Genomic DNA, 26,530 nt, shown 5'->3' on the forward strand with positions numbered 1-26,530 from the left:
AAAGCTTCAACGCTAAGAGGAGTGGCCCCGAGCGAGGCCATACTGCGCGGACGGCGGGGAGCGCAGCATCTCCACCAGGGGACGGCGCCGGCCGGGAGTGGCCGCCGGGGGACTCCGACTGTTGGCCGAGGTAGGACGCACCGGGCTGAGTTGGCGTCCCCCGGGCGGCGGCGCCTTCCCGGGGCCGGTTTGGTCCGCGGAGAGTGCTGGCTGCCGGGATTGAGGGACGGGGACCGGCAGGAGGGGAGGCCCTGCTGACCCAGGACTTGCCAGAGGGGGCCCCGGCCCAAGGAGAGAGGGGTTGGGCCCCGGATTTGGGGTGAGAGGTGCGGAAAGGCTTCAGAAGTGGCAGAGATTGGGGTGAGCGAAGATCGCAGAGGGGCCCCAGGATCAAGAATGGGGGACACTGAACAGGCAAAGAAGGTGAGGCCCAGGTTCAGGCGACGGAGAGTTTAGAGGACGACGAGTAAGTCTGGGAAAGGGATCCCCGGATTGGGGTGGGGGCAAGGGACGGGAATCTGGCCTCACAGAATTTGGACTGAGGAACACGGGTAGCAGGTAGTGGCCCCCGGGTCGGAGACTGAAGGTACCGGACGACGTGTGTTCGCCCGCTCAGGGGAAATCGGATTGGCTGCTAGGATAGGCGACCTTTGGTGGCAGAGAGACCCGGCCAGGGGTCGGTAGGCCGCGCCCCTCAGGGACAGAACCCTGTCCAGGCTGTGCAAAGTGGGCCCCGGCCCTGGGGAGCGACAGCCGGGCGAGACCAAGCGGCCGACTCCAGCGCCCTCGGGGCCTGGCGCCCACCGGTCCTGGCTCCCGCGCTTGGTGCGCAGGCCGCTGCATTAGGCTGCAGTGCACCGCGCTGTGATCGGCTGTGTTTTTGGCCCCTGGGTCCCTACGGAGGGGCGGCTCGCCTGGGAGCAGGGGACTGACCCCAGCGAGCCGCTGCGGGGCGGCCCCCGCCCCTCCCGGAGCGGAGCAGCGGCGCGGAGCGGGGCGGGGGCGGAGGGCATGAGAGGCGGGTCCCCTGACCTCTCTGGAGGCGAGAGGGCGGATCGGATTTGGAGCCTGCGGGAGGCTTGGTCAGAAGTGGCCCCCTGTGCCGCGGGGCCCCACGGAGGGGCCCAGCTTTGTGGAGGTTTAGGGCCTCCCGCCCCACCCCAGTACCTGCATGTGTGTCGGTGGGTATCTATGTGTGACTGTGCGTGTCTATGCCCCCGCCTCTGAGTCTCTTGCACATGTGTGCACCCGTGTCTCTGTGCACATACAGTATTTCTGTGTCCCTGCGACTTTCTGGGCCCCGAGTTTGTGACTCTGTGAATCTATGTCTGATTCCCCTGCATCCGTGTATGTGTGAATCTGGGGGTCCTTCCGTGCCTCTGTATCTTCTGTGGTTTTGTAGGTCTTTGTGTGTGTCTCTGTGTCTATCACTCTATGTGGGTGCGTAGGTCTTTGTGTGTCGTCTCTCAGTCTCTGTACTGTGTCTGGGGTCCTTTTCTGTAGGTGTGTCACCTTTGTGTGTCTCTGTGTATCTCCGAGTTTCTGAATGATTCTGTGTGCTCCGGTGTCTCAGAGTTTTGGGGATTTTTAAGTGTGTATATGTGTATGTGGCTTTCTGTCTACGTGTATTTCTCGGTGTCTTTGTGTTCAGGATAGTGGATGGGTGGATGTGGAGTTTCTTTCACACGCCGTTGGTCCGTTGTTCTTGCAAACCCCAGGCCTTGGGCTCGCGAGGTTGGGCCTGGGCCGCCTTCTCCCGGCATCTGGGGCCGGGGCGCGGCAGCTGCCGGGAGAAGCCGGGCGGGCAAGGCGCGGGCGAGCAGAGCCCGGCTCAGGGCCGATGGACCGACCGGGCATATTCTGCCCTCTGCTGGCAGCGCTGCGTCCCTGCATCTGCTATCGGGCTACAGCCTGTAGGCTAGAGGGTCCTGGTTCCAGGCCCAAACCCTTGACTTCCTTAGAGCGCACTTGGGAATCCTCTCCCATCACAGGCCCTGCAGACCCATCCCGGACCTCAGACTCCGGGTGCAGTGTTCCATCCGCATCCCGCTGTCTCCCACTACCCTCTTCGGCTGAATGGCGGCCTCTGTGGCCAGGTCTCCTATAGGGGCTTCTCTGACCCTGCGGTGGCTGCAGACTGTGTCCAGGGTCACAGTTCTGGGGCTGCCTGCTGGCTGGGTCTTAGCGCAGGAGGACGTGCTGGCTGCCCAGATCCGGTGCGAGGGGTAGGTCTGTCACAGAATCTGGGCAGGTCACGCGTGCCCCTGGCCCTGCCACAGCCCACGCTGCCAGGACCAACATCAAGAGGGCCAAGGGTGGCGCTCAGAGCCACCCATGGCTGACCAGACGCGGGCTGCCCTCTCTGGTCTGGGAGTGGGGCTGCTTAGTCCACAAACCTGGGGTCCTCTCTCCACATCCGCACTCACTGTCCATTCGTTCCCCCCACCCCACCCCCACGTACCGGATCACTCTTTAGGTCCTTTTCCTGGCTCTTTGTCTCCGCTCCCTGGGTCCCTCCTTCCCCCAGCTGAGCCGGTGGTCCCAGGTCATTCGCATACAGGCGCACAGAGGCTCCAGGTCTCTACGAAGCACAACTGCGGCTCCTGTGCCACTGGACCTCTTCCTCAGCTGAAGTGACGGATGGACGGTACAACCGGGGCCTAGGCGGGGAGTTGGATGCTGCCCGTGAGTGGCGACCGGCACTCTGCTCTGCTCTATAGCAGCGGGGGAGATCGGTACCAGGCGATTGCCCCAGCCATCCTCAGCCCACCACGCCAGAGCTCTGGCCGATCCGGGATTGTCTCTGGCTCAGATTTCAGTGGCAGAAACAGCTTCAAATTTTCTCCACCCAAGGAAAGACCGAGTTGGCTGTTGGGAATCACTTGGGAAGAAGCAAAAATGGAAAGGGAAGCTCTAGGGCGAGGGTCTCGGCTCCCGGAATCCTGTGGATGCCCCATCTTCCTTGAGCCCTCTCCTATCCCCCCTTGCTTCTCTCCTTAGAGCCTTGCACCCCCTCCTGCCCGCACCTGAGCTACCAGCGGCCAAGAGCACCGCCCTGTGACCGTCCTCCCTGCCTGGAGCCTTGTGCATGCTCCCCAGGGCTATGCTTCTGACCAGAGCAGAGCTGCGGGGTCCCCTCCCAGTTTACAATCCCAGCTGGAGGTGAGGATCCAGGGCCGAGGTGGAATAGAAGGCACAGCCGGGGCTGGGTGCCCTGGAGCTTGAGGGTGCAGCTGAGGAGTGGGATTCCTTCCTGCTAGAGAACTACGCTGCGCCCAGACCCTGGGGATTATCAGATCCATGGGAGACAGCCAGCCTGGACCAGAGCCGCTCCAAGCCATGGCCAGGGTTGGGAGTCGCTATTCCCAGAAAGCAGCCCAGGGTCAGGAGACCTGGGAGCTCCAGGAGTGGAGCTGGACAGCACCAACACAGGTCGAGTATCCCCAGCTCCCCTCTCAGCCACGTTTGGCCTCCGGACTTGTGGGTCAAAGGTTTAAGGCCCCTTCTTAGCTAGCAGAGAGATGGATGTCTGTGATAAGGAACGCCTCACCTTCCCACAGTTCAGGGGAAATCGTCTGTGGTCTTGTGCCTTTGGAGAGCTCATAGAGACCGTGAGTCCATTGTAGGCCCACAGAGAGGAGTGACTGGAGAGAGGTCCAAGCTGGTGTCCCTCTGACTCAGGGCTGGGAACAGGTTCTCTTCCTTCTGGGCTTTTGTAGACTGATTGGGTTTTGTGACAGGGGGCAGGATTTTAGGCAGTTAGATGGTGCAGCACAGTGTGTGTGGCTCTGAGGTTGTGTGCTAATGTGGGGGACCACCCGCCCCAGCAAAGTCTCTCTGTTCTCCCTGCAGCCCAGCCCCACCCTCAACCAGCTGGTGGGGTCTCTGGCCACAGACCCATGACTTTTCAGCTAAAGGTCTGGGTCGTTAGTCATGGGATTCCTTCCTAGTGGGTCAGGAGACCAGGCTCCCTCAGATCCAAAGGCTGCTGTCAGCCCAGGGGCTGATGCTTACGGAGGGACAGCGCCCTGGCCAGGTGGCTCAGGGATAAGGTCTAACACTGGCCAAGCAGGAGTTAGGAGTGGTCAAGGGCAGGTCCCTGGTCGTCACCAAGATCTGGCTTAAGATCTGGCTGTGGGACCTCAGGAGTCCTGCTCTCTCTCTGCACTTCAGCCTCCTACCCTTAAAGTGTGTGTGATGACAGCATTTATCCAACAGGGCTGTGGCGAGGCCGAAGTGTAAGTGCTCACGGCAGTGCCGGCACGTAGTGGGCCTCTTTAAATAGTCAGTGAATAATTGGATGGAAGGGAGTCCCCAGAACTTGGGGAAATCACAGCCCCTCCTCAAACCAAAGCCTGAGGAGAAACAGACCACGCTGAGCTCAGCCATCTATCTTCCTTTAGGGCAGGTGGGATTCAGATCGGGCAGGTGTGGGCTAGGCACAGGAGACCCCCCCAGGCAGCGCCCAGATGTCCCACACAGACAGCCTCAGCCTTCTTCACTTGCCCTGGCTGTGGATCCCAGGCCAAGGGTACCCAAGCTGGACCTCTGGAAAGGAACAGAATTAGGGTTGCAGCCCATTGCGTCAAAATCGACTGTGTGTGACGCTCAAGGTGCCATTTATTATTTACTTTTTAAAAGACACTTTTCTCAAAACTCTTTGCATTTCTTACTACATGAATGAGCTGGATTATTTCAGCAGCTCGGCTGAAATCAGGGGCTGAGGACCTGAGCCACAATAAAGAGATGGCTGAGGACTGTATTTGGAGCCATAAAAGCCCCATTAGGACACTAAGAATAACTCACAGAAAGACATTTTATATGAATTGGACACACATTCACAAAAGCAAGAAAGTTCATTGGCTTCCCTTGGGAGGGTCCATGCTGGAAAGCCGGCTGGGTGTGATGTGGGGCCAGCGCCCGTCCTATTTGATCTTTATCTTAAATCCACTTCAAAACACTGGGGATCAGCGCAGTTGGAGGTTCGCCCCTTCCTGTAATTATTTGGTGTCTAGTAAAGATTTTATGAGTGTCTGTGCAAATAAATGCATTTGATATGCATTTGTTTTGGCTAGTGCCACTTTATATAGGAGGCGTGTGCATCTTTTGTTGGCCCCAGCAAAGAAAAGAATGAGAGTGAAAATAAAACTAAAACCAAGCTATCTGGACAGGCAGAGGGGTGGAGCCGGGGCAGTCCCACTGCTGCCCACCACCCCTCTGATGGCCCACGGGGCATGCTGCCAGCTGAGTTTGCAGCCTTGGGGTTTGCTGAGTCGAGCTGTGGGCTGGGAGGCGGGATCTGTGAATTCCAGATTCTAGGAAGGCTTTTTGGAAACAGAATTGCTGCCTTTTGATTACTGTCCTCTAGGTATTCTTGGTGAAGTAAAATGAATGCTAGATAAGGGTGAGGTTTTGGGGCGTCGCTTTATCATTTAAGCGGCAGGGGCATGCCTGTTTCTCTAGAATCTGAGCTCAGCAGTTTCTGGCCATGAGGTGAGCTGACAGAGATGTGGCTCTCAGCAGGATGGGCGTTCCTCCTGTGTGGCTCAGGAAGCAGGGGTGCTCCCCAAGGGTGAGGAGCCAGCCCAGGGTGTCAGGGTCCGGGAGCACCCATGCCCCTGTCTCAGGGGTCCGACTGGTGCTCGGGATGCAGCCTGCCGGAGTGTTCAGCGTGGCCCTCGCTGGCTGTCGCTCCTCCCAACCCTCCAGTCTTAATTAATTTGTTCTAAAATTATTTTAGCATTTTTATTGAACTATAATATACATACAGAGAAGTGTGCAAAATGTGAAATTACAAAGGGGACACACTCATGTCCCCAATACCTAGATCAAGAGAGGGAATGTTTCCAGCTCCCCAGAATCATTCCTTGTGCCCCTCCCAGGCACTACCCAGCCCTCCTCCCAGAAAACCACTATCCTGGTTTCTATCACCATACGGGAGTTTTGCCTGTTTCTGAATTTTATATAAATGGAATCATACAGTATATACTCCTTACCGTACTTTAATCATGAGATTTTGCACGAAAGCGTGGATTTTCTTCTCCTGATAATCTTGGACCCTCACCCAGCGGGGTATTGACAATCTGGGGCTGAATTGTGTCCTACCCTCCAGTTTATCCCATTACCCCACCGTGGGCCAGGCACCCACCCTCTTCCATTGCTGGGGGGCATTTGTGTTGGTAACACCTGTTGTAAACCTACTTCTCTCCCCCATCTTCAGTCCCTCCCCAAGAAGAATCACTATATGTACACTGGGGAAACACGTCCAGAATCTTCTCTCCCAGTCCCTCCATCTGCATCCAGTATCCTCTGAGGTAGAAATCATGAGACCTTTTAACAAGTGAGTCAGTCAGCACCTCAGAGAGGTGAAGTCACTCACCCAGGGTCACACAGCATTGTAAGTGTCAGATCCTGTATTTGAACCTGAATTACCAGACTCTGAACCTCAGGCTCTTGTCACCTCTCCACAAGGCTTCCCTAGGTATTGAGGCACAGGCATGAACATTTCCCTTCTGCCTCCTTCCAGCAGGGAGGAAGCTGGCCTTTTTCCAAAGGAAATGCTGGGAAACGAAACTCAAAACAAACAGGGTGGTGATGGTTCCCAGACCCCAGCAGCCTAACCTTGGGTGATGCAAGTCTAGTCTGCAATGGGCTGGTCTGGACTGGTGCAGTCTCCCAGATGCACCAAGGGAGGGTGGCATATACCATTCACTGAGTAGCCACCTATGTGTCATTCCTGAATACTCACAATGCGCCTCTGAGGGAGGCATTATTATTTAGCCCCACTTTACAGATGAGTACACTGAGCTTCAGATAGGTCAAATGTCTTGCCTTAGACCAAAGTGTATGAGTGTCTGGGTTTTGAATACATTCAGTGCCTGTGCTCTGTGGTGCGTTGGCCCCATTCTTCTCGTTGGCTCAGCTCTCTTATCTGAGCCGCCTGATGGAGATGCAGCCAGGTGCTTCCTCTCGGCTTCTGAAAGATTCTGGAGTCTGGCTGACATGGCTTGGGGCTTAGTTTCAGGAGCCACATGGTGGTTCTCAGGGCCCCAGTTTCTTCATCTGGAAATTTTTGAATCTAGAATTGGCAGTGGGCTGTTAGAGGGGGCAGGAGGGTCACTGGATGTGCCAAGGTCCTAAGGCAGGAATGAACTTGCTCCACTGGTAACACGTATGGCGGGGTCAGAGCAGGCTGTGGCTGTTGGTGTGGGCAGGAGCCTGACCACAGAGCATTGTGGGCCATGATGAGGGGTGTGAGGGCAGTGAGGAGCCATGGGAGCATTAAACAATGTAGTGCACGGTCAAGTTTGTTTTTTGGGAAGATGTCTCTGGCTGTGGTGAAGGGTGAGACCAGAGGCAGGGGGCCAAGTGACGAGGCCTTTGGGTTTCAATATCCCTTTTGTATGGAATGAGGTTGGGCGGTCCTCAGAGCAGGCCTTGTCCTCTAATTTCCCATAGAGGTTGTGTTTCCAGATTCAGGGTTTCATGTTACACAGAGTTATTCTTTCTGGAATGTGTCCCCCGAGCAACCCTGCTGGACCCTCCTTGGAAGGAGGGGCTCTTCTGAATGCAAGATGCACATTTATGCAAAAAAGTGGAGCATCCCCATCTCAGGGCTTGGCAGTGTCTGGCCCCAAAACAGTCCAACAGGCGGAGCAGCGCTCAGGAGTTGGGCCAGGCTGCGTATAACGATGCAATAACGATGACAATAGGACTGATGATAAGAACCAACCTTTATTGATGACTTACTAGAAGAGGCCCTTTGTGAAACCCCTAACGTCTGTGATCTCATGGAGTCTTAAAACAAGCCTGTGAGGAGGCTGGCATTGGTACCCATTGTGCAGATGAGGAAAGTGAGGCTCGGGGGTCGGCGGAAGTGCCTTGCTCGTAGTTACTGAGTGGCAGAGCGAGGCCTGTAGCCACTGCCCTTACCACCTGTGGTGCCAGGCAGCCGAAGAAGGGTGGTGAGTGGGCATGTTAGAGCTCTGTGGGATCCAGACAGCCCTGCAACTGTTCCCAGTGTACAGAAAAGCCAGAGAATTCCATCCCTGCATCCAGGCTTCCACCTACACGTCAGCCCACACAATCTGCTGGGCAGAGTTGCTCTCCCTGGAAGAGCTTGGTAATTCAGGCTTTTCCAACACAGAAAAAGCCTCCAAGTCTCGAATCCTCCCAATGGCCTCTAAGGCCTTCTGGCCTGTGTCCACCTCCTCGGCCTCAGCTCTACCTCCTTCCCCTTTCCTCTGTGCACTACTCGCCAAACACATTGGCCTGATTTCAGCCTTTCAAGCAGCCCATCCTCTCTCCTGTCTGCAGGCTCTGAACCGGCTGTTCCCTTTGCCTGGAAGGCTCTTCCCACTCCCTTTTCCTAGCTTACTCCTTCTCATCCTTTCTGTCTCAGTGTAAACATCACCACCTCCCAGAAGCCTTCCTTCACCTCTTGGACCAGCTTAGGTTTACCTCTTATGTTTTCAGCAACATGTATTTGTCCTTCAGGGTGAGATGGGATTATCCATCTTTCCCACCCCGCCCCCATCCCCGTGCAGTCTCAGGAAGAAAGCCAGGAAGGGCCAGGAAGAAGTGATGGGGCAGGCACCCTTCAGTGTCAAGGCAATGGAAGGGGTTCTGTAAGACAGGGAGGAGACAAGTGTCCTTGACATATAACATGGTCCACATTATGGTGGCTCAGTGGTTGGGGATATGCCTCTCCCATGTGGACCAGCTGAGGACTCAGGCAAGAAATGACTTCTCACGGCATAAGATGAGTCTGATTGCTTGTGCTGAGTGATCGCCCCCGTTCCTTCATCCTCCTTCAGCGCATTCCCTTCTGCCAGGAGCACTGAGGATGGGAGAGAAGAATGCTTGGACTCATCACCCATCCTGGAGAAGATGCAAATGAAGACTTGGGCTTGCTGGATTCTCAGGGAGGCTGGCATGATTTGGGGAAACTGAGGCAGCAGGGTCTTGGAGATGGGGAGGAACTAAGAGGCCTGGGGTTGGGATGGGGGAGGGGGAGGAAAGGGGAGGCTGCTCTCTGGGGATTCTGGATGGCACTCATCGGGGAACCTCGCAGGGGCATTGTGATGGTCTCACACAGTGTAAGGGGACAAGAGGATGTGGCCAGGGGCCTGTTCCCCGTCATAAGCACCCAGGACGTGGTGGTGACTGTCAGGATTCCATCCTCAGGGCTGCAAGCCCTGGTCTGCCCTGCAGGCTAGCTGACCAAGGAGGGAGCTCATTGTGGGGGCAACCGGAAGGTGACAGCTCTGAGGGGACTCTGCAAAAGGAACTCTGTTTTCAGAGTGTTGGGATGCAAGAACAATTTAAAAAATCTGTTTTCAGCTCATTCATTCTTAACAAAAGAACCTTAAAAAGCACAAAACACGAGCCTTTTAGACACTAGCAGTTCTCTGTGCTTGGGAAGAGCCACATCGGGGAGGAGAGCAGGCTTTGTGGGAGTCTCGGGGTCCTAAGCTCTGGATTCTAGGCTGTGCGGGAGCCTGGAAGAGTCTAGGACTGCTCGACAGGGCTGGGGGTGTGGGTAGTGGTGATAGGAGTTGATTCCATGTGTGCCCGGAACCTGTGAGAAGGGATAGAAAGAGCCGTTGGATTTTCCTAATGAGAAGATACCCTCAAATGTTTGGGGCCAATTTGAATATATAAACTCAAGATGGTGGAACTATCACTTGCCTACTTAAAATAGTAAGTTTATGAGTTGGGCATTACCTGCAAAGTTACAGCCACAATTTTGACTATAATTTTGGATGGTTATAACAGTGACCTGACAAATGGATTCAAAAGAGATAATAGATATAAATACTGATTTTTCTTGAGTTGCTGAGGCAGTTTAATTTCAAACACTTCACTTGCATGTTTTCCCTTTTTTATTATTTTTAATTGTGATAAAATAACAACCTCCCATCTTAACCATTTTCAGTAGCATGAAGTCCAGTCACACTGTTGTGCAGCCATCACCGCCCTCCATCTCCAGAACCCTTTCATCTTGCAAAACTGAAATTCTGTCCCCATTAAACAGTAACTTCTATTCTTTCCTCCCCTAGCCCCTGGGAACTAATCATTCTACTTTCTGTCTCTAAGAATTTGACTGCTCTAGGGACCTCATATAGTTGAATCATATATATTTGTCCATTTGTGTCTGGCTTATTTCACTTAACATAACATCCTCAAGGTTCATCTACGTTATAGCATGTGTCAGAAATTCTTTGTTTTTTTTTTAAGACTGAATAATATTTCATTGCATGTATGTAGCACATTTTGTTTACCCATCCATCTGTTGATGGACACTTGTGTTGCTTCCACTCCTTAGCTATTGTGAATAATGCTGCTATGAGCATGAGTATACAAATATCCTCAAATATCTTTCTACTTTCGATTCTTTTGGGTATATACTCAGAAATGGGCTTCCAGGATCATAGTAGTTCTATTTTAATTTATAGTAGTTCTATTTTAAGTTCTATTTTAAGAATAGTAGTTCTATTTTAATTTATTTTATTGGGGAATATTGGGGGACAGTGTGTTTTCCAGAACCCATCAGTTGTTGTCCTTCAATCTAGTTGTGGAGGGCGCAGCTCAGCTTCAAGTCCAGTCACTGTTTTCAATCTTTAGTTGCAGGGGGCGCAGCCCACCATCCCATGAGGGGATTGAACCGGCAACCTTGTTGTTGAGAGCTCGCGCTCTAACCACCTGAGCCATGGTCGCCTATCCTGCGGCTCAGTGGCAGCTCATTGTCTTCACTCTAGTTGTGGAGGGTGCAGTTCACTGGCCCACGTGGGAATCGAACCGGCGATCCTATTGTTAAGAGCTCGCGCTCTAACCAACTGAGCCATCCAGCCGCCCCTATTTTAATTTTTTGAAGACCAGCCATGTTGTTTTCCATAGTGGCTGCCCCAGTTTACATTCCCACTAACAGGCATGAGAGTTCGCACTTCTCCACGCCCTCTGTATTTTTTGAGAGTAGCATCCTACTGGGTGCGAGGCAGTAAGTCCTTGTTTTGATTTGATTTCCCTAATGAATAGTGATGCTGAGCAGTCTTTCATGTGCTCCTGGGTCATTTGTGCATCTTCTTTGGAGAAATGTCTGTACAAGTCTTTTGCCCATGTTTGGTTTTCTGGCTGTTGAGTTGTAGGAGTTCTTTATATATTTGGATATCAACCCCTTACCAGATATATGATGTGCAAATATTTTCTCCCATACCGTGGGTTGCCTTTTCCCTCTGGTGATCATGTCCTTTGGTGCACAGTTTTTGACTTAGAAGTCCAATTGATCTATTTTTGCTTTTGTTGCCTGTGCTTCACCTGCACTTTGAATCTGTGTCCTTTGTCATTACTCAGCCACTTTTCAGGATGGCCAGTGTCATTTCCCAGAGCACCTATCTCTACTGCCCCCTAAGCTGTTTGACTATGGTGGCATGTGTATGGTGCTGTCAGTATCCCCACACCACAGACACCTTCTTGCCAAACATCCCACCACTAGGTTAGTTTATCCTCCTTGTGGGCATAGACTCATGAACCGCACAGCCTCCCTACTGGGTTAAAAAGTGGACTGTACAGTCCTGTTTGCAACAGTCTCCAACCCCTGCTTGTGCGATGCCACACTCCCAGGAGAAATTTTAAAGCTACACAAAATTACTTTATCTTTTAAAACCCATTTGTCAGGTTACTGTGACTAACATCTAAAATGAGCATCGAGTGGGGTCATTCCAGGCTGATGTGTCTTCCCCAAACAGCATCCTGGTTGGTCAACATGAAATAATTGAGAAAGTGTCCCATAATTCGAGAGACAAATATAAGGAATAATTTTTTGGGAAAAGCCCTATTCTATATTCTGGCTAATAATAATAATAATAATAATAATAATAATAGCAGCAGCAGAAATAACCACCATTTGTTGGGTACCACTCCAGCCTGGCATTGTGCTCAGTGCTTCACACACATTCTCACACAGTCCACACCACAACCTTATGAAGAAGGTACTCATAGTGTTCCCAATCTACAGATGGGGAAATTGAGGCTCAAGCAGGGGAAGGAACATGCTGGGAGAGCTGGGCTTCAAACCTCGGTCTTTCAGAACCCAGGCTGTTCATCACTACATGATTCTGCTTTTATCCACCTGGTTTATGCCAGGCCTGCACATGACCCAGAAAGGAGCCCGCCCCAAGGGGCTGGGTTTAGAACACTCCTACCTCACTCATGCAAAGTTGGCTGTAGTGGGGACCCAAACCCAGCTTTGTTCCCTCTGCCTGGTGGTTGGTGGTCCTTCCCAGGGTGCAGGTTGATATGGTCCCTCCTCACCTCTGCAGGGTAGAACCAACTCACCAACAGGCATTTGAAGGAATATTGGGAAGAGGGTTGCCACTCAAACCATTTTATACAAAGAGGTAACAGTATAAAAACATCAGAGGCACAAGAGAGCCTGGGTTGCCTTGTTAAAAGGAGCTTTTATGTTTATTTTTGGTAAGCTTTTTTCCTAATGAAAAGTTTCAAATATATATAACAGTGAAGAGAATAGTGTACCTATCACCCACCTTCAACATTTATAACTTATGCCCAACTGCCCTATCCAGTGGATTATTTTGAAGCATATATAACATTTCAATCATAACTATTTTGGCATCTCCTTCTAAAAGACAAAGAAATCTTAAAAAAAAAAAAGGATTATAGCCATAATACCATTATCATATCTGGAAGAATTATTATCATCCCATATTTCTAGTCAATATTTACATTTTCCTGATTGTCTCATAAATGTCATAAATGTGTTTTACACTTGATAAAGAAAAGTCCACACAAGTCTCTTAAGTCTCTTTTAATCTGTAGACTCTCTCTCTCTCCCCCTCTGTCCCTGTCTCTCTCTGTCTCTCTCTTTCTCCCCCCCTTCCTCCCCAACCCTCCCCTTGCCATTTATTTGTTGAAGGAAACCTGGTTGTTTGTCCTGTAGCGTTTCCCCAATCTGGATTGTGTTGCTTGTATTCCCGTGGGGGTCCTTTAACATGTTCCTCTGTCCTCTGTATTTCTCGTAATTAGATCTAGAGGCTTGATCAGATTCAGGTTTGATTTGGGGGCATAATACTTCACAAAAGGTGTTATGTGCATCCGTCAGAAGGTCCACAATGTCTTGTGTTTTCTCTTTGTGAAGTTAGCAGTTGTTGATGTTCATTGCCTAGATTATTACTTCATTACGGTTTGTGATGATATTGTAATTGTGTCCTCCTTCCTCATTTATTAGCTGGAATACTTGTGAAAGGGAACCTCTTTTCATCAACTCTTTAGTTACTCCAAGGTACAGTATAATATCATCTCATATATATAGTACAGACAGTACCAAGTCTTGGTTCTTTAACAGTTCTCAAATAATGAGTTGGTTTCTTAACATTCTTGAAGTTATTTTTTTATCGAGTTTTTTTGTAATATCATTATGAACAGAAATGTAATGTTATTTGATGCATTTCAATCCTCTGAAATTATTATTCGTATTGATGCTCAAACGATTCCATTGGGCCAGAGAGAACCTCTTCAGGTTGGCTCCAAGGCCTTTTGACCCCAGTAAACTTTAATAACTTCCTTGCTCTCTGGAATAGAAAGATGCCCCAGACTTGTCCTACACACTTTCTGCTCCAAACCTGGAATCAGCTATTTCTCCAAGGACCCCTGGTTTCTTTGAATGGGGAGTGGTATTTAGAGACCATAACTGAGGTTTAAATGATGCTTATTGCTTTTGAGTTGGTCATCGTTTCTGGGTGTTTTTAGTGGACAGAGCTGGGAAATACGTTTTTTAAAAATTTATTTTGATTATTATTATTATTTTGTTTTTTCAAAGATAGAATACATCATGAGTCATGATTTCACAGAGGACTTTTAGGGCAGTGAAACTATTCAGCCCCACACTACAACGGTGGATACATGTCATTATACATTTGTCCAAACCCACAGAACGTGCAACACAAGAGTGAAGCCTAATATAAACTATGGACTTTAGTTAATAATAATGTATCAATATTGGCTCACCAATAGTAACAAATGGATATCACTAATGCAAGATATTAGTAATCGGGCAAACTAGAGGGCAGAGGGAGATGAAGGGATATGTGGGAACTAATTTCTACTCAATTTTTCTGTAAACCTCAAAATGCTCAAGAAATAAAGTACATTGCTTGACTAAAAATATATCATGAGTTCAGATTGACACTTCCAATTTAAATTCAGGACAACAGCATTTTTACTTAAGCCCCGTCTATCTTACCTCTTTATATGCTTTCTTCCATGCTGTGTGTCCCTTTCCTCCAGTTCCTGGTGAAAGACACACTTACTTGCTAAGTCTCACTTCCACATAACATTCTCAGGTAAGAATACCAACACCACCAACAATACAATTAGTGACTTTTTTTTCTTTTGCAGTTTATTTATTTTTGCTTTGCCTTTGGGGAATATCTTATTAGGGATAGATAGTCACAATTACTGCACTTGAGTCACTTCTTAATTCCTTTCCATGTGGTTATCACCAATTTACTGTAAGTTAGCTTTTTTGTTTGTTTTGCTTTTGATATTTGGAATTTCTTTTTGAAACATGTAACATTGTTTTATGATTATGTGAAATATTGGCCTGGTTTCCAAGTCTACAAAACATGGGACACTTCGAGTAGCCTAGCTTCTTTCTCTGCCCCTTTCCCCTGTTCCCTTCCTTCCTCTCCCTTTAAGTCACTTTTTCTGCTTCGGCTCTTTAGTTTGTCTTTTCATTTGAAAATTTAATGGCTGCTCTTTTCTTAGATAAATGGGAGAATAGTCTACGTATTCTTCTCCAAATTTTAAACCAAATTTCTTTCTTGTTAGGCTCCAGATACATATATAGGCAAGCCTGACCCCAGGCTGGGGACGCCATCGTAATCCACCCAATTTGAAATGAAGTGATTTCTATTATTCGTTGAGGACCTAGTACTATTTCCAGGCACTGTATAAAAGATGTTCAAACAACCGCATGAAGTAGGCATTACTCCCCCACTTGTCAGAAAAGGAAACTAGAACTCAAGGAACTGGAATTTGAACTCAGGTCTCACTGGTTTCACTCATTTGTTCATCAGTGTTTCTGGAGCACTAACTGTCAGACCCCATCCCAGGTACTGGGATACAGAGATGAACTAGACAGACTCCGGTCTTCATGGGGCATACAGCTAGCAGGTTGGTTCATGTCTGAGCAGACAATTAAGGTATAGGACTGTCTGTCCATCTGTCGGTCCACCTGCTGCACAGGAAGCTCCTCAAGGGACCTGCGTCTGATCCACTGTAAGTGAGAGCCCTACACAGCAGAAATCGGTGGATGTTTGCTGAATGAATAAAGAGATAAATGAAGAAAGAAGGTTAAAAGAAAAACAAAGCTTAAGGTTGTTTTGGAACTCTTATGCCTCTTACGCTCGGAAACCTTTGTAAAAATATTAATAACTTTTAAGTTATTGATATAATGTACTTCATTATAGAAAATTTGGAATGTATAGAAAAGAACAAAAGAGAAAATAAAAATACTCTGTAATACTAGTCCTAGAGTTAGCCTTTTGTATATTCCTTTGGTCTTTCTCATGTGTGGATATATATTTTTAAGAAACAACATTTGGAACATGCTATATATATAGCTCTATAATTTGCATTAAAAAAATCACTAACAATGGATCATGAACACTCTCCTAATTGAACATCCTTACTAAAGGCTAGATTTACGCCTATTTTCACCAGTGATGACATCCTTTACCATATAAAATAATTATAAACTCAAGATTAGGACTGAAACCACAACAGGAAGGCTATTTAGCAGGTTTCTAGGCTGTGCACTGTACCTCAGCCCTGATGGCACAATCTTTCCCCAGCAACACCGAGGGAAATGCCAGGAGAACACAGCCAGTGGCATCCGCCTCCCCTGCCTCCTTGAACACTCGGAATTTTATTATCAGCACATTTGCTGTCTACAGTTCTGATCTCTGCAGGTACCACTGTAGTTGTCTCTTGGCAGCAGAGGAACCATGACACAGGCATCAGAGCATCTGGCTCTGGAGTCAGACTCAACCTAAGCCCTGCTCCATCTGAGGCGGCTGTGTGACCTTGGCGAGGAAATTCACCTCTCTGTGCTTCAGTTTCCTCATCTGTAACATGGGGCAGCAATTGTTCCCACCTCTGCAGGTGATCATGAGGGATCAATGGCACAATGCCTGGCACATGATAAGCCACCAATAAATATCAGATATTGTTATTCTAACTTGCGTGTGTGGAGTGTCTTGTTTTTCTGAGCTGCGCTTGCCATTTGCTGGTGTCAGGGCTGTTCTTGGCAACTTGTCTTGATGGAAAGATAGGAAGCAACTGGATGGTCGCCATCTTGGAAGGCAGCATCTGGCACAAAGGTCTCAGGCGTCTTTGACCACCCCTCACCCCACCCCCACCCCGCGCCTGAAGCAGCCAGGCACCACAGACCCATTGGAAGGAGCTTACGATTTTCTTTTGTTTCTAAATTAATCAAAATACCATACAAGTAATCACGGAAGGCAATATCGTTTAGTAAATAAGTTTGTGGTCTTTGGAGTTAGACAGTGGGTGTTCAGGTCCCTGCCCCCTTGCTTAGTGTCTATATGACTTTGAACAAACTGTTTTCCATCTCTGAGCTTCAGCTTCTTTATCAGTAAATTAGAGATGTAATTTGGTAGACAGCTTTTCCCCCTTCTTCTCCCATACAGCATCCATTACGCTGCCTTTGCTTTTGCTTTGAGAGAACAAACTCTCTCCCATTCTCAGCTATGATTTCACTCCCAGGCTCCACGATTGTAGCATGTGACCCCGGCTTAAGCCAATCAGTGCCTTCCATCACCCGACCACAGAGATTGGGTCATGGGGGTCACGTGACCCAAGCCAGGTCAGTGGCGGGTCTTATAGGGCTTTTGCTTGAACCACTTCTTTTTCACAGCCTTGCGGTTGTGAGGGTGTGACTGGCCCCTGCCACAAAGCCATCCTGCTCACCAATGGGATGGGTTGTCTGAGAATAGGGCTGCCCCAGAGTACAACCAAGAACCCATTGTGGGAGACAACTTTTGAGCCCCGATAAGAAGCCAATCATGGTTTTCCATTGACAGGAGCTAATTAATCCTGTTTCCTCGCTTAAGCCAGTTTGAGGTGGATATTCTGTCACTTTCAACTGCAAGATTGCTGCCTGATAAAGCAATAGTACCTGTCTCTCCGAGTTGTTACAAGGATTAGATAAGAAAACATATAGAGAGCTCTGATGCAGTACTTACTTGACACAAAGTGCTTAGTAAATTGTTTATATTGTTGTTGTTATAACTTTGTGAAAATGCAGATAAAAGAAAAAGAAAATCAGAGAAAAAATACACATTATTCCTAATTTCACCTCTTAGGGATAATTAGATAAATATTTTGAAGTATTTTTCTTCCAGATGTTTTCTTACGTATATTTATAAAAACCAAAAGAGGATTATTCTCTAATACTGTATCATACCTGTTTCACTCACAGAGAAGTCAAACACATCTTAAGGATATATCTGCACAGCGCAGTCATTTGTAATGGCTACACTGCATGTCATGTTTTTATTGAATAGTCAGATTATCATCAAGTTATTTTTGTATAAATGATGGTGTGATGTTCTCTATTATCTATCCATCAATTGAGTTATATATTTGTGCATTTCATAATTTTCCATTGATCAATATTGAAGACTAGGATTGCAGAGTCACAGAATTTTACAGATTTAAAAACCTACGAGCTTGGTAATTTTTTAGAAATGTTTAATTTTTGAATACAATACATGTCGTAGTCCCTTTAGGCTGCTATAACAGAATACTAGAGACTGAGTGGTTTATAAACAACAGAAATTTATTTCTTACAGTTCTGGAGGCTCAGAAATTCAAGATCACGGTGGTGGAACATTGGGTGTTAGTGCCTGGTGAGGACTTGTTTCCTGGCTCGTAGACTCCATCTTTTTGCTGTGAGGACACATGTCAGAAGGGGCGAGGAAGCTCTCTTTTATAAGGGCACTAACCCTATGCTTGAGGTCTCCACTCTCATGACCTAATCACCTCCCAAAGGCCCCACCTCTAAATACCATCACATTGGGGATTAGGCTTCAATATATGAATTTTAGGGGGACACAACAATACATTATTAAACATTTAAATGTCTTTTCCAGACAACAAGGGGCCCAGCGCTGTGGGCTCCAAATTTTGCTCTGCATGACACTTTTATAGCACTGATGTCATGAATTCTCATGATACCCGCCCCCCCCCCCCCCCCGCCAAATAGGGAAGGGATGGATCACCATAACTCTGATGTCATCAGCCCATGATGACAAGAAGCTGGGTCTTGCTAACTGAGCGTCCACCTCTTCACTCAGGGGACGGAGTGTCTTTCAGAGTCCCATTCTTCTAGGTGTTTCAGGGGGGCCCACCACCAGGGGGTGTGTAACGTACACCTACATGTACATCCTGATCGTTATTTTATTTTGAAAGGAAGAAGTACGGTGCTTTATATGCAGATAACATGATTATCGATGCAGAAAATCCAATGTAATCCGTAGAAAAGCTGCTAACACGAATAAGTGAGTTTGTGGCAAGATATATGATCAAAGTACAAAAATCAATTGTATTTCTATATACTAGCAGTGAACAATCATAAAGTAAGTCTTTTTAAACTGTGTTATTGAGATATAATTCACATAAATCCTAATTGTCATTTGCAACCCCTGTGCCATCTGCACTGCTGAACAAACTTCACCCCCGTGGCCACTGGCCATGCTGGAACTCCACCATGGCCCATGTCCATGCAGAGCCGCCCCTCCCTGGGGACTCATGTGCTCTGATGACCTTGGAGGGGAAGGTGAGGTCACTCCTCTGGCTTCTGCTTGGTTGGGGGCTTCACAGTAGGGCTGCTTGGACACATGAAGCGCTAGAGTTTAGCATATGGGACGTCCTTCCACACAGCTCCTTTCCTCCCCAGGGAACAATCGTATTGTGAGGAGGGCTGTGTCCACAATGGTGTCGACACTGCCACACTGCCACCCAGAGCAACACATCCTGCCCATGTGCACCCCTGCCTCCACCCCCCTGTGCTCAGGCCCTGTGCTGAGGCCTGGCTCTTTTTCCCTCTCAGAGGCCCACTGTTTCCCCCTGAAGCCCTGCTCCCATCACTCCAGCTCCCTTGTCCCCTCAGGCTGTCACATGTCTGAACCCATTGTGGGTGTGTCTCACATCTGTGCCAGGACACTGTCCGGTCCTCAGTGGGTGCAAACAGCTGCTGAAGAGAAGCTTGTTGCCAAACTTGGATGTGGCTTCCCCTTGGCCCCAGCTGGGCGGTCCATTCAGTGACTCAGATACAGAAAGGACTTCACCTGCCCAAGGTCTCATGTCAACTTATGATGGACCAGAATTTGTGCCATTTCTCTCTGGCACCAGGTTCTGTGCTGGTTCTGCTGTGTACTCCAAGCCCTACCCATTTCCCCCAAGTTCCTGAAACCCACAATCTGAGAAGCTCTGAACAGGGAGGCTGGTGGGCAAAGGGGTGTGAGATAGGTGAATGGCATGGTGCTCTGTCCAAGGATAACCGAGTGGCTTCTCCCATCCACGTCCCTGGACTCTAGTCCTTACACACTCTGTCCCCAGGGCCACCATGGGAATCTTCTCTCCCTCGAAACCTACTACGGACCCAGCTCTCTGCCCCTCAGGCACCTGAGTTTGGAGGCCCTTCACCTGCCTTGGCCTGGATGGTGTTGGGATGGGGTTGGGCAGGAGGAAGGCTGGGTTTTGACTGGCAGCTGAGCTCACCGGGCTGCAGGCCTGTCCTGCTCCCCGCCTCCCCATCCCAGCTGGCTCCAGAAGGGAAGGGGGGGATGGGGGCAACTTCACAGGGAAACTTTTGTTCTTGCCCAGAACAGACACAGGCTGGGGATTGAGCTTCCCCTTGGCTACCACGGAGACCGGGGCCACTTGAGTTCATGTTTATTTTCACAGTGTGGATTCCATGGAGATAATCGTCTCTGACAGGGACATCCTGGGAAGAGCGCTTGGGCCTCTGTGGAGCGCCTACTATGTGCTAGGCCCAAGATAGGCGGGAGCCAATGAAATCCACAAAACAACCCCAGGGATTAGCACAGAACCACACTTGATTGAGGAGGAGGCAGCTAAGGTTCAGAGAGGGGAAGCTATTTGCCCAAGGTCACACAGCAGGTGAGTGGAGAGTTGGAAGGGGAGGCCACCTGCTCCCCCAAGGCTCTTTTTGCTTTGTGCCTGAATTACTGTCAGAGAAACTTAGTCTCCCAGGGGTCTCATGCAAGAAGTGTTGCCTAGGGCTCACGTGGGCCAGGGTCCCTGGAGAAGGATGGATAAGAGTGTGGGTGTCTTTTCCAAGAGGCCGTAATCCAAGCCAAGGTTATGGGCAAGCAGCATAATTCTCCGAGCCTCACTCTCCTCCTGTGTAATGGGGCTAATAACAGTGTCTGTCTCACCAGAGAGCTGTGAATGTGGGTGAGAAGGAAGAACTCAACGAGAACCTTTGCTGATATTATTATTATTGCTCTTCTAGCTCCCCCAGGCCTACACCCTTGGGCTCACTGTAGGCCTGGCCCGGAGTCTCCTCCAAGAGGGGTCAATGTTGTTCCCAAATTGGAGGTTTTCCTGCTGAGGCTGCGAGGGATGTGAAAGGAGGGCTGACCTGCGTCTGAAGAACATGCTGGGACTGTCTCAAGGAATCACCCTCCTCCCCACCCCCGCTCGGCCACCACCCTTCTGCTGTATCCTGGAGTTGCCCGGGTCACTGGACCACCCATCCCCCTGCCACCCCCCGGCCCAGGCCTTCCCCAAATCCACTCTCCATGTTATTTATGTATTTCTTTATCTCTATTTACTGTTCCCATCCGTTTATTTCATTTCTGAAATACACCTCGAAGCCCCAAAGAGACCCCCGTCACCAGGCCAGCTACAAGCACGGCCAGTAAGACCGACATCCGCCGTGCGAGGACCCGAGGAAACCACCGAATCAAAACCAAACATGGAACCAATAAAATCTTTAACCTGACACTACAAACTTCCCACAGACTTCAGAGAAATACCTCGAGAAGTGCACGACCTTTTAGTTTCTCCCCCAGGCTACCTCCTCCTCCAGCAGGGTCTTTCTAAAATACAGATTTGACCTTGTCACTTCCCGGCTTCAAAACCCTTCGATAGCTCCTCATTATTTATTATTCTTATTCGCTAACATTTATCGAGGTCCTCTGCTCGCAGGGTCCTGTGTTGAATGCCTTTCATGCATTTGTTCCCGTGGGGCAGAGACTGTTGCTCTCTCCACCTCGGGGATGAGGGGAACGGCCATGTGGGGGGACTGCAAGGTCACACAGCTGGTGAGTGGCGGAGCTGGGATGCAAACCCAGGTCAGTCTGAGCCCAGAGCCTGTGCCTCGCCACCTCTCTGCTGCACTGCTGGATTCCACAGCCTGGCCTGGAATTGCCCCATGCCTTGTGTGGACGTCCCCCCACCCCCTCATGTCACACGGCTGCTGGCTTGACCCTACCAGCCCATCGCTTCTGTCCATCTGTCTAAATGTCCTCCGCAGGAACCTCCTTGCCTCCAGGAACCCCTTGACTCCTGTGACTTGAACTTCTGATTCGCCAGCAGCTCTTTAAGTTTCCCGTTTTGAAATAAAAACCTTCCCTTGACCTTGAGCCCCTGTTAGCTACCATCTTCTATCTCTCTTTCCATTTCCTGCCGAGCTTTTAAAAGACCAGTGTATGGCCCCCTGTCCTTGCCCACCTCCTCACCTCCATCTACCCTTCAGCTCTTCGCACTCTGCCCTCTGCTCCCACCCGTCCCCTGAAATGGCTCCTGGCGGGGCCACCTCTGACCTCCATGTCAGCCGGTCCATTTGTCAGGGTTTTAGTCTTCATCTTGTATTCTTAACACTTCTTTTCTCTGGTTCGCCACCTACCACAGGCTGCTCCTTCTCCAGCGACTTCTTGGCATCTCTTCCTTTGCTCCACGTCCTAAGTATTGGTGTGCTCCCATGTTCTAAGCCAGGCCCACAGCCCACCCTCCCTGGGGGACCTCAGGGGTGATGTCCAAACCTGCACCCCACCTCTGGCTTACCTCCCGACCCACAGAGCCAACTGCCTCGGGGTATCTTTGCTGGGACACCTCACAGGCCCCTCAGACTCAGAGCATCCCCGAGGAACTCACCCAGGAAGAAGACCCTCTTGGGCTTCCCATCTCCCCCAGAGGACCACAGTCAGCCCCACCCAGAGCATCTCCCTCTTCTCCTTTCACCACACCTCCTGCTGCATGTCAGGCACCAAGGTTTTCAATTCTGCCTTGTGCTCATCCTGGGTGCCCCCTCCCCCTTCCCTCCCCGTCGGCATCCCCCCCCCCCCACTGCCCTAGTTCAGGCCGCCATATTCTCAGCCTCCTCAGTGGTCTCCCATCTCCAGCCTTCTTCCTGCAAACTCTTCCCCCACCCACAACTCTTCTCCCCACCGTATACAGAATGAGCTTTCTCAAATGCAAGTTTGATCTGGTTCTGTCCCTCCCGTGGCACCTGCTGCTCTCGCACTAAAACCCACTCAGTAAAACCCATCGTGACGTGGCCCCTGCCAGCTCGTCCGTCCTACTTTCTTGTTGTGGGATCTTGGATCAGGTCACTAACCTCTTGCCAATCTCCCACCCTCAACAGCAACTTGAACTACACGTAGACGCCATCACTCGAGGCTCTCCTGCCTCCCGCATTCGCAGGGGCTGCTCCTTTTTAAACACCCTTTCTCTCTGGTTCTCCAGGCAAACGACTGTTCATTTTCAAGTCATCACTCTTGATTCAGCTGGAAGATTCAGTGTTCCTTCTCCTAAGGTCCTACCGGAGCTTATTCAGGGACCCACGAATGCGAGCATTCTTCATACTGTAATAGTCTTGTCATATCTGTTCTCCCTCCTCTCCCAACTGGATTGGGAGTTTCTCAAGGGTTGGGCTTCAGGAGGATTTAGCCCTAGGTCTCTAGGGCTCAGCGCAGGGTCTGGCACGGAGAAGAGGCTTAACACATATTTGGTGGATTGCCTTCCATTCAGAAAAGAAAAGAAAACAGAAAACTGGACTGAAAGTTTGGTGGAGCACCTGGGTGCCTCTGGCAGGACCAGTGGCCAGGGCCTGGTCAAGAGAGGCTTCAAGCCAGAGCCAAACTTGGGGGTCTCTTGGACAGTATAATCCCACATGCTCCCAATCCATATCCTGGGTGTGGAGAGTCCCAGGGACTCTGGGACTAGAACTGGGCTGCCAGCCTCTTGGATGAGTCTGGGAGTCGCCCCTGCCTGGGGCTTTTGGAACCAGATGGGCCTGGCTTTAAATCTCAGCCCCTCTTCCCAGCTGTGTGACCTTGGGTAAGTCTCTTCTCCTCCCCAAGCCTCTGTTTCCCCTCTTGCAACACGAGGATGGTAATCTCCACAGGGCTGCATGGATTCAATAAGGTGATTTCAGCGCAGCAGCTAGACTAGTGCTAGCTACACAGTGGTGCTCAGGTAATGTTTGTTCACACAGTCATGCAGCTTGGGGGGCCTCCCTGGAGGGCCCATCCTTGGCCTTCCCCACTGGGAGACCTGGCTGGGTCAGGAATGGCAGCCTCTTTTATTCAGCACTTGTGCCAGGCACTGTGCCCTACCTGTATTATCCCATGCCACCCTCCTGATATGTCAACGAGGAAACTCAGTTCAGAGAGGTCAGGCTATTTGCCCAAGGTCACAGAGGCAGTGAGTGACACTGGGACTTGAAATCAGGCCAGGCTCTTACTGGCTGGTCTGATCTGTGTGTCCATCCCAGGCCAGGCTCTCGCAGACAGCTCCCGGTCCTGGAGAGGCCCAGCCTCTCTCCCAGCAATCCTAGCCAGGCAGCCTTTTCCTGCCTCCCACCTCCCTTCTGCCCACTGCTAGATCTGTTTAAACTAGCTGAGCAGGGTGAGGTGGGGAGGCCGCGGAGAAGGTACGGAGATGTTTGTTTTCCTTGGGGGTTTATATCAACATTGGTCTTGACATTTCGCCTGTTATTATGTGTGGTTCTTTAGAGGGTGAAATAATATTTTCTTTTGCTTGAGAAAAGGACAAAGTTCAGACAGAGCTCTTGGCCCCAAATGGATTTTCCTCCTTCTCTGCTTTCCATGTACCATAGCTACTCTGAGTTCCACGGAGCCACATCTTCCCCAGCCTGCGGATCTCCAGCAGACGCGCCCGGTGCCTCAGCTTTGGTTGGTGCCATAAATACTATCTGTTCGCCAGGGATGCAGTTTGTCGCCACACCTGGTGTCCTGTCCATTACACAGGTGCTGTCGAGGCTTCTGTGCGTGTGGGCTCTGTCTGAGTCTGCCAAATGTGCTCACCTTTCCTTAGATGCACATGGGGAGCTGTGTCAGGACACGCACTGCTCTGTGTGCTGTCGCCACCCTGGACCACCCTGGGGTGGGGCACACAGGTGGTGCCCACGGTGTACGCCATGTATTGTGGGTAAATCCCAGGGGCTCTAGAGGTCCTCCGGGACCTCACAGACTGGGCGCTCTAAGTATATCTGGGCACCTGGAGATACAGACGTTCTCCCCAGTCCACGGAGGAACCCCCCAAGCTTCAGAAACGTCTTGGGTATTCAAGTTGCGTGCAGCAGCTGGAGAGCGAACGTGTGCAGGTCCTCCCAGGGCATGGAGCCCTCTGTGCTCTGGGTACATCCCCTCGCGTGCCACGGATAATTGGAATGGTGAACACAGTGTGGCCATAGCCCCGGATTAACTTGCTAGTAAAAAAGTACCAAAAACCGAATGGCTTAAAGTAACAGAAATTTACTCTTTCACAGTTTCCAGAGGCCAGAAGTCCACAATCAAGGTGTTAGCAGGATGGGTTCTTTTTAAGGCCCCGAGGGAGTGTCTGCCTCTCTCCTAGCTTCTGGGCTTGCTGGCCATTCTTGGGGTCCTTGGCTTGTAGATGCATCACTCCCGTCTCTGCCTTCATCTTCAATGGTCTTCTCCCTGTGTGTGTCCTCTGCATCTGTGTCTCAATGTCCGTCCCCTTTCTCTTGTAAAGACAGCAGTCATTGAATTTAATACCCACCCTAAACCAGTATGACCTCATCTTAGCTTAACTAATTATATCTGCAAAGACCTATTTCCAAATGAAGTCACAGGCTGAGATTCTGGTTGGATGTGAATTTTGGGGGATACTATGCAACCCAGTATATCCTCCATCCCTTGAGCTCTCTTTGTGCAGAGCTGAGTTAACCTCTTTTTATGTATGATCTCATGTAATCTTCCCGTAGCCTAAAGAGGTGGGTATCGTCTTCCCCATTTTATTGTTGGGGCAGCTGAGGCTCGGAGGGGAACTTCTCCTGCTTCAGGACACACAGCCACTCTACGGGGTGACAGCGCCCCCAGAAGAGAACCACTGCTCTGGATCTATGCCTCCTCTGGGGTGGATGTGGTCTGTGTGGGAGGATTGGGGTCTGTCTCGTAGGTCTGACAAGAAAGGTCCAGGGTCGTAGGTGAGAAGAATAATGAAGACGATGGTGACGTCTCATTTGTTTCCCGTGCCAAGCCCTGAGGAACCCACACTGCGACATGGGTGAATGAGATCACAGAAGCCCAGCACCTGCTTGGTACCTGGGAAGCTTACCTTTGCCACTTTGTAAAAGGAAGTCTATGTCATCAAGTCCCCCATGCTCCTCTCTGGGGCCTGGTGACACTTCCTAATGTCCCAGGTGATATAGACGCTCAAAGCAATCAAGCTCCTGGGAGGATGAGCTGCTCCCAGAATTGCTCACCACGCTTTCTGACCGGCGATTTCAATGCTTGCTTCTTTGTTGACCTTTATCATCTTCAAGGGCAAAGTCCTGTCTGGGTGGATCTGAAAGATAACCTCCTATTTTTAAAGAGAATAACCTTTTCCCTCCCCAGAATAGACTTATCAGCTTACTAGATGTTCTATTCTAAATGCGCCTGATCCCAGCTGCTGAGTGTAGAGTCTGGTTTCACAGTCTCGTGATCTGAATGCGGGGTGGTCAGGCTTGGTAAGGGCCATTCCTTTCAATTGGCAAATATTTACTGAGTACCAAATATGTGCCAGGCCCAGTTCCTGGTGTTAGGGATGGGGGCCTTCATGGGGTCTGCAGTCTAGTTGGGGAGGAAACACAAATCAACATACAAATGAACACCAGAAGCATAAAAGATGCAGTGAAGAGAGTAAGGGAAGTGCTGAAATGAGGGCGCTCTCAGGGGCTGGCGCTGGGAGGGCCACTGCCTTAGCCTGGGCTCCCCAGAAAGCAGGGCCCGAGACATAGGCTGCAGTGTACGTACCTGATAGGAAGTAAGAGCCCAGGGAGGAGGGAGTCATCTCGCAGAGCGGCTCAGGGAGGAGGGAGAGCCAGTGTGAGGAAGTGTCATCAAGTTGGCCACTGCTACCCTGTTTCCCCGAAAATAAGACCTAGACAGGCAATCAGCTCTAATGCGTCTTTTGGAGCAAAAATTAA

The 26,530-nt window shown here is 50.0% G+C and overlaps 1 long non-coding RNA gene across 1 annotated transcript; it reads left to right on the forward strand.

Moving 5' to 3' along the window:
• Positions 1 to 26,530, forward strand: LOC148754949 (uncharacterized). The gene is made up of 3 exons (XR_016019498.1): positions 1 to 130; positions 20,011 to 20,226; positions 20,582 to 26,530. It is a non-coding gene; the product is annotated as an uncharacterized LOC148754949 (long non-coding RNA).

Source organism: Rhinolophus sinicus, chromosome 16 (assembly GCF_057876585.1).
Source record: "Rhinolophus sinicus isolate RSI-liver-muscle chromosome 16, RSI-T2T, whole genome shotgun sequence".
Taxonomy (NCBI): domain Eukaryota; kingdom Metazoa; phylum Chordata; class Mammalia; order Chiroptera; family Rhinolophidae; genus Rhinolophus; species Rhinolophus sinicus.